A 13,461-nucleotide genomic window follows, 5' to 3' on the forward strand; every position below is an offset into this window, starting at 1 on the left:
ATCCTAAATGTGGACAAAAGCCTCTCCTTTTCTTTCTTTTTACTTCAGTTATGACAGGTTGGTATTATCTAATGGCTCTTTGCTAAAAATGAAGAGAAACCAAGGGAGAAACAAGCAAGAAAAACAAAACAACACAAAAGAGACAAGTTCACTGTGTATAGACAGTAACAACAGCAGACGTACTTGGCTCTAAAGTTCTCCTTGCCTGTTACACAACCCTTTTCAGAATAGTGTTATAAATCCTCATAAATAAAATTAGATGATCAAATCATGTATGGATTAAAGTTACTAGCTTTTCCACTCCTCAAAATTCTCAGTCACAAAATTCTCAAGAGGCAACCTACCACAATAACCAGTATCATGTTCCAAGGTCAGCATATAAGTATAAATTGACAACAGAACACAGAATTTTCTCACATCTCCACAAAAGACTGCAATAGTGATGGTAGTGGGGTAATGACGCTGATGGTGATGATGGCCAAAATGGGCTGAGTGTTACTTCTGTAATCCTAAGGAATAAAAAACACTGAAGCCAATAAGACACACCAGAGGACTTCACCATGGTGCTAGTTACCACACTTGTTTTCATAACTTCTCCTTAATAAGTAGCTGTATGACATCATAGAAGAGAGTAGCATAGATGGACTCACCACACATGCTAGAAGGAGGGAAACACAGCTACTCCAAATGTGGTAAGAAACCCTGCTGGTTTCCAGCTCTGCCATCTCTTTTGATAGTAAACTAAAGCACTACACTGTTATTCAGAGTCTTTTGAGAGATACTACATTAGAACTGATTTTTATGAAAGCACAATTGCTTCTTAAACAGCCCCTTGATCAGGAAAGTTCTCCACTAGAGGGATATAGTTTGCAGAAACCACAAAGAGGGATCCTTGGGTGGCACAGCGGTTTAGCGCCTGCCTTTGGCCCAGGGCGTGATCCTGGAGACCCGGGATCGAATCCCACGTCGGGCTCCTGGTGCATGGAGCCTGCTTCTCCCTCTGCCTATGTCTCTGCCTCTCTCTCTCTCTCTCTCTGTGTGACTATCATAAATTAAAAAAAAAAAAATTAAAAAGAAACCAAAAAGAAAGAAAACAACGCCAAGATTTGCTTGAGAAAACAATTCAAACAAACTGGTATTTCCACTTCTCAACTGCTGTATACTTTTTTTTTCTAGTTCTGTAGCTCTATTTTATCTCTTCCTATGATGTTTCTGTATTAACTTATAATGAATATTCAAATCTTTCTTGTCAAAAAATTAAATAAATCTTTCTTGTAGTTATATTTCACACATGAAGCAGCCTGGATCACTAGACAAGTCATATAATCTTAGAAGCTTACTGTTAGTAAAACGTTAGTAATTCAGACTAAAAGAGAACTTAGCTCATTCATTTTACAACAAAATATTTCTGTGTAACCATTATAAGATAGTTATTTTGCCAGATATTATTTATCTAAAGACATAGTTATTGAATGTTGCAAGAGCTCAATAATATCATATATACGGTGTGTAAATCACATATCCTGGAATTAATTTTCACAAAGCAGTGTTAAAAAAAGACAAAATTATCATCCTGAAAATTTTCATTTAATGCAGTATAATTTGTAAAACTGAAATATAGAAAATACCTAAATATTCAACATTAGAGAAATGATTAAATAAAAACTGGCATATCTACAGAATGTGACATAAAATGTTTAGGTTATAATGACCAGTAAAACAGTAGAACGTATGATTGTGTCTTTGCCATGATAGTAACTTTATACTTATAAATACAGATTTGAATGGACTATGGAAAAATAAAGTCATTAATTTGTAAGCATAGTAGAATTGCAAAGAGAATGCTATTTCCATTATCATCTTATTTTTGTATTTATGCAACTGAAAAGTAGTTCAAAGGAAAGAAAAAATGTATTTATTGAATATCTACCTATGCAAAGAAAGGTGAGACATTAGACCTGCCCTCAGGAAACTTATAGATACAAGTAGGACTTACAAATAGAATGTAAAAAAACATAATACATAAGACAATGTGTCATAAAAGATATTAAAATGAAATGCTATGTATTTGTATTATTAACCAGGAAGAAAGTATAACTTTTCGTTATACAATTAGAAGATACAAATATTCTAGGAGATTTATCATTTGCTTCTGTAGCAATCAGAGAAGAAATATTGCCTCACTTTATGATTTCAAGACAAAAGGGAAAAAAAATCAACATCTTTTGGAAGCTGCTTCTAACAGCTACATTCTTACCAAGTCATCTTTGACGGACCTCTTCACCCTTATCAACTGCACATGGCACACCTATCTGTATGCACTTGGGCACTGGAAGGCAGAGATTTGTTCCCAGAAGGAGGAAGCTCTAGAAATAAATACTCCAACCTGCAATTGGCTAAACCCAGTGGTATTGCAGAGGGCAAAGGAAGTTGGTTGACATTGTCCACACAAATCAAGCATAGAGGAAGGAAGGTAGAGATGGTGGAGAAAAAATATAGACAGGCAAACAAAAAATAACCAACACATATATCTATGAAAATAAACTTTCTGAAGACATTATATTTCCTATGAAGACCTGAAAGCGTTCTTTACAAAATTAAGGATGACTGCCAACATGACTTCTATTAACTTCTATAAACAGAACAAGGAAAGATAATGATTAGAAAATTAAAAAAAAAAGAAATTTACATTATTAACAGTGAAATGATTGTGTATATTTAAAAATCTGCAAATAGGGGCACCTGGGTGGCCCAGTAGTTGAGCATCTGCCTCTGGCTCAGGTCATGATCTTGGGGTCCTGGGATAGAGTTCCACACTGGGATCCCCACAGGGAGCCTGCTTTTCCCTCTGCCTATGCCTCTGCCTCTCTCTCTGTGTCTCTCACGAATAAATAAATAAAAGCTTTAAAAAAATCTACAAATAAATTACTAAAGTCAGAAAGTGAGGAGCATAGATATTAATGTCAGATCAACACACAGAAAATCAATCATATTTCTGCATACTAGCAACAAATGAAAAATACATTTTATTTTTAAATATATAACATCTGCAATAGCATAAAATACAAAATAAGAATAAAGCTACTGAAAGATGTTTAAGAACTATGCAGATAATTATAAAACTTTGCTGACAGAAATTAAAGAACAAAATAAATGAAGGGTATACAATGTACATAGATCAAAGACAAATATGTCCTTTCTCTTAAATTGTAATATATAGATTTAATCCAACCCAAATAAAATCACAATTTATTTTTTTTGAAATCTGATCAGATTATTCTAAAACTTGTGTAATAATTAAAGAAGCTAAGATTTTTATTTTTTTATTTATTTTATTTTTTTTAAGCTAAGATTTTTAAAGGACAAGTTTTCTTGGATAGAAAAAGTCTATCAGAATATCAAACATAACAATTTTAGAGCAAAATTTTAGATATATCAATGGAACAGAATTTAGAGCTAAGATACCAACTGAGACAAATATGGCCACTATACTTATGATTTTTTGCAGGGTAAAGAGAAAATAACTACTTTTCAATAAGTGGCACTAGGTCAAGTGGGCATCCATAGGGAAAACTAAACTTTACTTGATACCTTTTATAAACATCAGTTCAAGTTGCTAGATTCTTAGGCTAGATTCCACAGGATATGATTTGTGTGCAGTAGGTTTATCAGGATATGTCCTTAAGATCAGCACTTATGTGGGAGTAAAGAAGGAGATTTGTCCAAGTGAAGACTGAAATGCAATACAGCTATAGCGAAGGCCTCTACCAAATGCACGAGTTGCTCAGAGCTGACTCAACCTTTTAAAATTACCCACAATATAGGCAAAGGGGCCAAACCACTGACCTTTATACCATCCAATTAGCAGCACTGAATACAGGCTGCCCCTAGGGAAGAGGACTTTGGGTAAGGTTGCTTTCTTGGGAGGAGTTTCAGGGTAAAACCCAAAAAGACTCAGCATCCTCCTAGAAGGTCTTAAAGGGATAGTGGATGGGAGAAAGGGAAAATCTAGGTGAATAGGTCAGAATCCATAGCAAGGTGCAATGTAGATAGAAATATAAACTGTAAAATTATAAAGCTTCTAGAACATAATGTCAGAGAATACTTTCATGATTCCAATATAAGAAAAGTCTTCTTAAGCAGAAGCCCAAAAGCAATAAATAGAAAGAGGGAAACTAACAAATTGGGCTACATCAAAAGACACCAGTAAGAGAGTAAAAAGACCAGTCATAACATGAGAGATAATATTTGCAACATATAAAACAAAAAAAAAAATTCTATAGTTTCTTTAAGTCAATAAAAAAAACAAGCAACTAAGTAGAAAAATAAAAAATAAAAAATGTGCAAAAGACATGAATGGGAGATTCCATTCAAATGACCATATAAACAGGTGCATTAGTTAACAATCAAATGCAAATTAAAACCACAATGAGATACTACTACAACCCACAAGAATAGCAAAAATGAAAAAGACTGGCAATTCCAAAGACTGAGAAGATATGGAACAAGTGAATTTCTCATATACTGCTGGTAATACCAGGGTGGAAAACAATTTGGCAATATCTACTAAAGTGGAATGTACGCAAACCCCATAATACAGCAATTTCTATATATATGTGTGTGTATATATATACATATATATGTATTCATCACATATATACACACATATATATGTATGTATTCTCTACATTCTATTTTAAACTATACCAAAATTCCTGGTTGCTTGAAAAGTCATAAAAGAGTTCTTCCAACATAAACATTTCCAGTGTTGGGACACAGAGATTGACGATTTTAAAAAGCAACAACTTGGTTCACCAATAGTCAACCTCATTCTTTAAGATGTACAGACAAGCAAAAGTTTCTACTGTTTCAGATGTGGTGAGAGCATCTCAGGTATAGGCTTAACGTGAGATAAGCTCTCTTCAAAATTCTGGTAATAAGGACATATTATAAGTCTGTGACCAAAGAAGCGGGGGTGGAACATTTGGTTCTGATAAGTGCAAAGATTTGTTAGTTACAGCATTGTTCATTCTTCAGGTGGCTTTGTTGTTAATTAAGATGGGTCTTGCACCTTCAAGCCAAATACAGTTCTGTTCCTAAAAAATTTAGCATTAATGATCAGAAACAGTGGTGGACATAAGGCACTCTCATGTACTAGCACATATCAATAGGTGATGCTATCAAAGCTAACTGCGAAGAGCACAACAATCACAAGTTCTGCTAAACCTATTCAAATAAAGTTTAGGTGAATGATACAGTCTGATGTGTGCCCACCCCAGTTAAAGGCTACAAAGTAAATTAAGTTCTATTAATGAAATTTTTGGCATCAGCAACCTAAGAAGTTACAATTCTCAAAGATTTTGGACAGAGACTAGAATGTGTTTAGGTATCACTGAAATTACCACTACATCTGTACTTCCCTAAGCCTTAGTAACCATTGTTTTGTAAATTACAGCATTATTTTATGTACCACTAGGAAAGGGAGTGGGAGATAGATGCTACCAGCTAAACAATAGCAGACCATCCATTGTCAGAGCTATCCCAGTTTAGAGAGAATAAAATGTGGGGGGGGGGGGATGTATATTTTAAAATCAGTGAAACTTTGTAAGTTTCCCAGTATGCCAGATTTGAGTCTGTGCCCTACCACTCTTCCCAAGAGCTAGGAATTCTATTTGCCATTCCAGTGGCTGTATAAAACAAGAATTTAGCTTCATCTGTTTCTATGAAACCACTACTCTTAATTGTTATATTGCTTTTTCCCTGAGAAACTTTTCTTCTCTTTCTTTCTTTCTTTTTTCTTTCTTTTTTTTTTTTTTTGTTCCTCCATGTTCTCAATTATTCTAAACTCCCTTATGGATATCACATTGTATCTTTAAAAGAAAAGGATGTTCTCTAAGAATAATAAGTAATACACATATCATTATAAGCTAAATGTTTTAACCTCGTTGAATACTTCAGAGAAAAGTTTTTTAATGGCTGCAAGAATAGTAAGAGTATAGAGAATATATTAATCTTAAGTGTGACAAACTAGCTGAAATTCAGACATATGGAGTGCTCCTTACAACCTCTGAATCCTCAGAAGTATCATACAGAGCACTTAAAAGTGCAACACACAAAACTCACTCTATTGAGAATGTCCACAGGACTGATTTCATCCAATTCAGATTTTATGAGTGCTGAGTGATCAAAGTATCACTATTAAGTATCTAAAAAACAAGATGCAGTATTCATTAGTTGCCTTACATTGCATCTGTACTCTGTCTTCTGTGGCTGTACTTGGTAAGGAAAAGATTGAGTATGATAAAGATAAGAAACAAAAAAAAAAAAAAAGAAAAAGAAAAAGAGGCAAATAGAAGAATCAGGAGAAAAAGAAAAAGGGAAAGAAAAAAGGAAAACAGAAGAAAATAAGAGAGATAAAAGAGAAAAATAAGAGAAAAGATTATTTTGGTGGAATAAATGATAAGTTTTTTTAGAACTTTAATTTTCCAGGGTTTACAATTCTCCTTTTATATAATAAAAGAAATTTACAGTTTATATATTTGAAATCTCCACTAGATTGCCAGCAGAGGCTGTCTTCTTGTCTGTGTCTGTCTAGCCTCAGCACTAAGCACATAGCAGTGGCTGGGCTCATTAGTGATGACTCATTAATAAGTGCATACATTTTCTGTTAGGCTTATATCTTATTTATGAAAAATCAGTTAAATGTTTGTTTTAGTCATTATTGGGGGTAGTTGGGTGTTTTTTTAAAATATTCATGAACACTTTCGTTTTTGAAAACAAGAATAAAATAGCAAGCCAGGCAGAGAACATTTGAAGAAAGGAGAGAAAAGAAAAAAAGAAATGAGCTCTGAACTATAGGAGGGATGGAGTAAAGGAATTACAAAGGAATTAATTCTCACTATATGCAAAGAAAGGTATCAAGTCAATTGTTGAAGGCTTTATAAGGAGCTCAGAATAAGCTAACAGGAAACCAGAGAAATGAAAGGAACTTGGGAAAATAAATAAGCTGAAGGAAAAATGAAAGAACTAATATTAGGTGAAACTGATGTCAGAATAATTTTTAAAAACTTAAGAATTCCATAGCTGGATGAGCTCAGGTCATTGATCAAACCTTCCATTTTTAGGAAAGGAAATAAACTGTTCACTGTGTCAGTTGCCACCAGACACTCTGCAGCTAAGAGTTTGTGACCTCTGCATCAGCCCAGTGTCACTGAGGAACTGAGAAGCATCTAGATCAGAGTTTCCCAAATATAACTGTGTGTGTACAAACCATGGAGGTATTTTTAAAATGCAGATTCTGATTCAGTGGGTCTAAGATAGACAGTAGCCTGAGATTCTGCAAGAGGAAGCTGAGGCTACATGTCCATGGACCATGCTTTAAGTGGCAGTCTATGACAGAGTTTCTCAGAGTGTGGCCCAAGGACATATGAGCTAGAATAATCATGGTGCTTGTTAAAAATCCATATTCCTGAACTCCACCACAATCCTGTAGAAATGCTGAAGCAATTAACAACTATATTCCAAATTTTCTTTAAATATCATGTATTTACATTAAAAGCGCTAAGACACATAACCTAACCTTTAAATCTGTTTTCATTCCTCTCTTTTAGCCTGTCACTTACTTCCCATTTATTGTTTTTATTTATTTGCTTTTGGTCATTTTTCTTGAATCATCACCTTAAGAAGTTGAAAGCTAAAAAATGGATGATAGTAACATAAATAAAAAAATACTCTCTCCCTTTGTCAATTGATGACTTAAGTACTTGTACCTCTTCCTCCATCCCATCCTTGCCACTATTCCAATTTGTGAGAAACAGGTCACTAGGTTTTATGTCTAAGAATGCATGATCCACAGAGATGGTGATTAAGACTGAATTTCCAGGTTCCAAAATCCCAAATTCACCACACTGGATTTCATTTCCCTGAATCACTAATATGCATTTTATTTTGGTATCATGAAATACCATAAAACTTACTGGTCCCTTAAGTCAAAGTACTCCTCCCAACCCTTTCTGCTCCTTACTATTATCAGCATTTTTGTTGCTACTATTAATATCATTTTTATCTAACAATGGATTTTTGCCATGTGCCAACCATAGTGCTACAATACTCTTACCCATTGTCTTAATCCTTACCCTATAATGAAAAAAAAATACAACTTAATCAGCTCTTATTTTATAAATGAAGAAAGGAATGTTAAGAAAATTAACTAGCCTACCCAATGGTTATATAGCTAGTACTAGATGAGTCTGAATTTGAACTCATACCTATATGACTCAAAAGCATCAACCAGTCACCTCTATTATACATGCCATCATTACTTACCCTAACACTGAATTAAATTTCTTAAAGCACTGATTTTTTTTTTAATTCTATTTGAAAAGATGGCTTGCTTTCAGAAGCTTATCACTCTGGTCTCAGCAGCCACCTAAATAACTGCTATTATTCCTCTCCATTTTCATTAATATGTTATATTTAAATGAAAGGTTTACTAAAAACAAAAGCCCTCATCTCTTTCCACACTGATGCATAGCTGAGACAGGCATTTTCATACCAATTTGTTCAAATTGGGAGTGCAGCACTTTGATATGTTTCAGTTTTCAAGTATTTCTAAAAATAATGGGAAAGAATGATGCTATACTATCACTGTTTCAAGGAGAGGAAAAAAGGACACTTAGTGTGTGGGTGTGCTAGTGTACATACATAATGTGCAACATTATGATGATGAGTTGGTTTTGAATAGTTCTCCAGATGAACTCATGCATTAAATGAATGTTTGAACTCTTTTGGTGGTTTTTATTAGTGTTCACCCAGCAAACATGAGATCTTTATATTTCTGAGATTGCCAATTCTGATTACAGGATAAGAGCTACATAGCTTCTTTGACCAAATTGCAACTTGGCAGTTACAGCTGTGATCCACTTCCCAATGATTATTTCAAAACCCATTAAAATGAAGAAAATCAAGAGGGTAATGTTCATTTAAGACTGTGGAAACAAAATCATGTCTTACTCTTAGATGCACTGAGACTATGTTTACAAAGATAAATATACAGTAATAAGACTCAATCACTGAACAAAAGACAGTATGCTTCCCAAATAAATGGTAACTTTGCTCATGACTTGCATGAAATCATAGTTCTTTCATCTGTATTTTCTTATTTTCAGTTGAAAATGTAACTAGTAGCTGACAAAGGATCTGTCAAGATTTTAGTTTCCCTTGGGTAGAGAGAACTAAATTTATCAGTTCTTGTGTTATATTTGCCTTTGAAATATTTTTCCCTCTTTCAAGGTAAATTCTTCATAAATACATTAAAAGATGTAAAGTCTATTTGCCACTCTTTCAAGAACAGAGAAAAGCCTGTGGTTAGCTAACTAATGAAAATCATTCTTTTAAAAACTACTTCCACACTGCTGAATATTTGAAGAAGGCTCAGAATTTAAATATTTCTGAAGTTGGGCCCTTGGTATCCATAATAGTAATGGGGGGAAAAAAGACAAAAAAAAATCCACTTATAATTTGGTCACTAGTTTTTACTTAAGTTTATTTTTATTATTGTGACCTGGATTAAATAAATTCATAGGGTTTTATTTACAAATCAGTATAAAATCATTCCTACATTTTCATTTAATTGCAACCTATTACAAAGTAGAGGCCATTGAAATATATAATTGTAAAATACGTCAAAACATGATGCTTACAAAATATACTCAAAGAAAACAATCATAGACTACAGTAACCTCTAAACAGTGTTCAGTGAATAAGAGAGAATTAGAAGTATGTTTTAGCAACTATAAAATTCTCTTGAGCACAAAAACCTAATGGTATGATTTTTCTTCAATATAAAAAGAAATGACTTACTTTCTAGGTTGAAAGGAAACAAGAAGTTACAAAAGAACAGTAAGAACTATACCCATATATATTTTATGTGTAATTTGCTACCTATAAAGTTTGGATGCAGATATTTCTTAAAGTAACAAAAGTTACCAGAAACAAACTAAAAAGCAACAACCTTGGCATGTGGGCAGGTTTCTGGGATGGATTTAGATTAGAGATAGGAGAATTTACAACCATGAGGTTGTTGGAGTTTAATCCAATGTTCTTTTATCCTATCCATATGATACAAAACCTTGGGATAAAGAATGAGAAATTCAACCCAAATAGAATGCTTTATCTACACAATATCTAATACCCAAAAGGTTCCAAATCTGTCCTATCAGCTTTATTTCATCCATTTACACAAGTTCAATACACTGCTCCACCTTACTGTTAAGATTTCTTAAGTAATTTTTAGTGAATTTCATTTCAGTTAAAGAGTACAATCATGTCTCTATTACTAACCTAATTGTCAGGTAATATATTATAGAAAAAAAAAAAAAAAAAAAGACCAAGCTGTAGGCCATAGATCAAGTTGGGGAATCAAGAATCAAGCCAGAAGTCAAAATCTAGAGGTGGGGTCTCAATGTGTCAGATATATAACACTCCTCTTTCTTGCACAAGTTCCAAATCCATTGAGAGGTAAACAGAACACAAATCAAAATACCACTTTTATTATTGACACAAATATTTGGAGAATGTGGCTTAGGCCTAAGAACAGAAAGGGCTTGCAAAACACTCTCTACATGTTTAAAATTTGAGAAAGCCACTAGCAGAAAAGTGTAAGTGCACAGACCACAAAAGCCTGTTCTGGTGTAGAAAAAGAAAACAGAACCTCTAGTAACAGATTATCTCTGCCCCAAAGGAGAAATTTACAACAATTATGGTCAATCACTCATCAGGAACCTCCCTCCTGCTCCACGGGGCAAAAGGTCAGAAGACTTATTCTAGAGAAGTACTTCCACATGGAGACCTAAGAGGCTGAGAAGTATTTGTCCCTAAAATTCTGTAGCTGTTTGTTCTGTTAACTCATTAGGGCTATAGTTAATCAGGACAGTAATTATTCCTTTCTGACAGATCAGGAATTTATCATGATAGTTCTGTGCTAAATTCATGAGCCCTCTTTCCCAATACTAGCCATGATTGTTTTGTGGATCCTCTTAATAACACTGGTAAATAGCACAGAATTTGCCCCTAGAATGTTCTGAAAATTGTCACTAATTAAATTAACTCTAAGATCATATAATGTCTAAATTTCTCATTTCAAGTTATGTCTGGCCACATCCAACATAGGTCATCAAAGATTTTGCAAAGAGATTGAATAAAAACATCAAGATACGCCATTTAAAAATGCCAACACATATAAGAGCCATACATTTGAGTAAAAATTACCTTCCATTATAAATTTCCTAGAGAGACATTAATGTCCGCAAATTAAATTTCCTTAGGTTTTAAAGTCCAAAGCAATTCAGTCCAAAATCAAATTGCCTTGCTTCTGTGAGTTTAATGTCCAAAGTCATTATAGCACAAAATAAAACTTTCTTGTCCTTGCATGTAAAAGTTCAAAGAAACTAAAATCCAAAGTTCTCAAGCTAAAGTCCTATAATCATTTTTATCATTATTTCCAAGGTTTTTATTCTTCCCAGACATAGAGAGCTGTTGTCTTATTCTAAACCTGAATATATTTGAGTTTTTTCAGCAGCTACTGCCTGGGTTATTATCTTTCTTAGGAATGTGTATAGTTCCTCCATACCTCAGAATTAAAAATCAGTTTCTAAACTGTCCCACTATCTTAAAAATCCAAAAAGTTGGTACATATAATATTATATGTTCCATACTCAACACCCACCCACTAAGTTTAGAAAATACAGCAATCTCACCTTCTTAGGGCAGTTAATCCAGGCAAAATTATGTCCCTAGAACCCAACAACTGGTGTTGCAAATCCCACTGCAGACATTCATAGTACCTGAGAGCAGAAAGATAAATGAAAGATATTTTCTCCTTTCAGCCTAACCAAAATGCCAGAGTGTTCTAGAATTCATGAGCTGAGAACATGTTAGTTCACTTGGGAGTGGTGGCATACTTTCCTTATTTAGGAGGAACATCAACCTACGCCTGCCATCTCTTCTCTTGGGCCATTGTACTGAGAGACAACATGGCTATTTCTCAAACCAAGCAAATTTGTAGTATTAGCAGCCCAAATTTGTTCTTTATCCTAATATAGGCCTACCTCATTTTATCGCACTTTGTTTTATTGCACTTTACAGATTTTGCAGTATAAATTGAAGGTTTGTGGCAACCCTGCATTGAGTAAGTCTCTCAGTACAACTCTTCTAACAGCATTTGCTCACTTTGTGCCTCTGTGTCACATTTTGGTAATTTTTACAATACTTTGAACTTTTTCTTTTTATTACAATACTTTGAACTTTTTATTATATTTGTTATGGTGAATTGTGATCAGTGATCTTTGATATTACTACTGTAATTTTTTTGAGGTGCCATGAACTGTGCCCGTACTACATGATGAACTTAATTGATACCAACCAGCTGTTCCACCATCTCTCCCTCCCATCAGGCCTCCCTATTCCCTAAAACACAACAATATTGAAATTAGCCAATTAATAATATTACAATATAGCCTGTAAGTGTTCAAGTGAAATGAAAAGTTGTATCTCTCATTTTAAATCAAAAGCTAGAAATAATTAAGCTTAGTGAGAAATGCATGTCGAAAGCCAAGAGAGGCTGAAAGCTAGGCCCCTTGTACCATACAGTTAGCCAAGTAATGAATGCAAAGCAAAAATTTGTGAAGGAAATTAAAAGTGCTAGTCCAGTGAACCCACAAATGATAAGAGAACAAACAGTCTTATTGCTGATATAGAGAAAGTCTGAGTGGTCTACATAAAAGATCAAATCAACCACAAAATTCCCTTAAACCAAAGTATAATTCAGAGCAAGGCCCTGACTCTCTTCAGTTCTGTGAAGGCTGAGAGAGGTGAATAAGCTGTAGTAGAAAAGTTGGAAGCTAGAAGGGATTTGATGATGAAGTATAAGAAAAGAAGTCATCTCCCTAACATCAAAGTGCAAGGTGAAGTAGCAAGTGCTGACATAGAAGCTGCACGAGTGATCCAGATAATGTAGCTAAGATCATTATTGAAGGTGCCTACACTAAACAACAGATCTTCAATGTAGATGGAAAAAGAGGCCATTGGAAAAAGAGGCCATCTAGGACTATTCTATTGGAAAAAGAGGCCATCTAGGACTCTCATAGCTAGATTGGAGAATGCCTGACTTCAAAGTTTCAAAGGACAGGTTGGCTCTCTTGTTAGGGGCTAATGCAATTGGAGACTTTAAGTTTAAGCTAATGCTCATCTACCATTCTAAAATTCTAGGGCCCCTAAGAAGTATACTAAATCTACTTTTCTTGTACTCTAGAAATGGAACAACAAAGCTCGGATAACAGTGTATCTATTGACAACATGGTTTATGGCATATTTTGACCCCGCTGTTGGGATCTGCGACTCAGAAAAAAAATTCTTTTCAAAATATTTCTGCTCATTGACCACGTATCTGGTCACTCAAGAGCT

General features: G+C 34.2%; 1 long non-coding RNA gene across 2 annotated transcripts in view; it reads left to right on the forward strand.

The window, feature by feature from the left end:
* The first annotated feature begins 647 nt into the window (after nt 1-647).
* Nucleotides 648-13,461, forward strand: part of LOC102152662 — a 65,176-nt gene continuing 52,362 nt past the window's right edge. Inside the window, exons 1-2 of one of the 2 annotated variants that reach the window (XR_005362598.1) lie at nt 668-692; nt 12,145-12,187. This is a non-coding gene — a long non-coding RNA (uncharacterized LOC102152662). Of the gene's footprint in view, nt 693-12,144; nt 12,188-13,461 lie in introns of both variants that reach the window. The other variant, XR_005362597.1, reaches the window with a different exon arrangement.

Source organism: Canis lupus, chromosome 7, assembly GCF_011100685.1.
Source record: "Canis lupus familiaris isolate Mischka breed German Shepherd chromosome 7, alternate assembly UU_Cfam_GSD_1.0, whole genome shotgun sequence".
Lineage (NCBI taxonomy): Eukaryota > Metazoa > Chordata > Mammalia > Carnivora > Canidae > Canis > Canis lupus.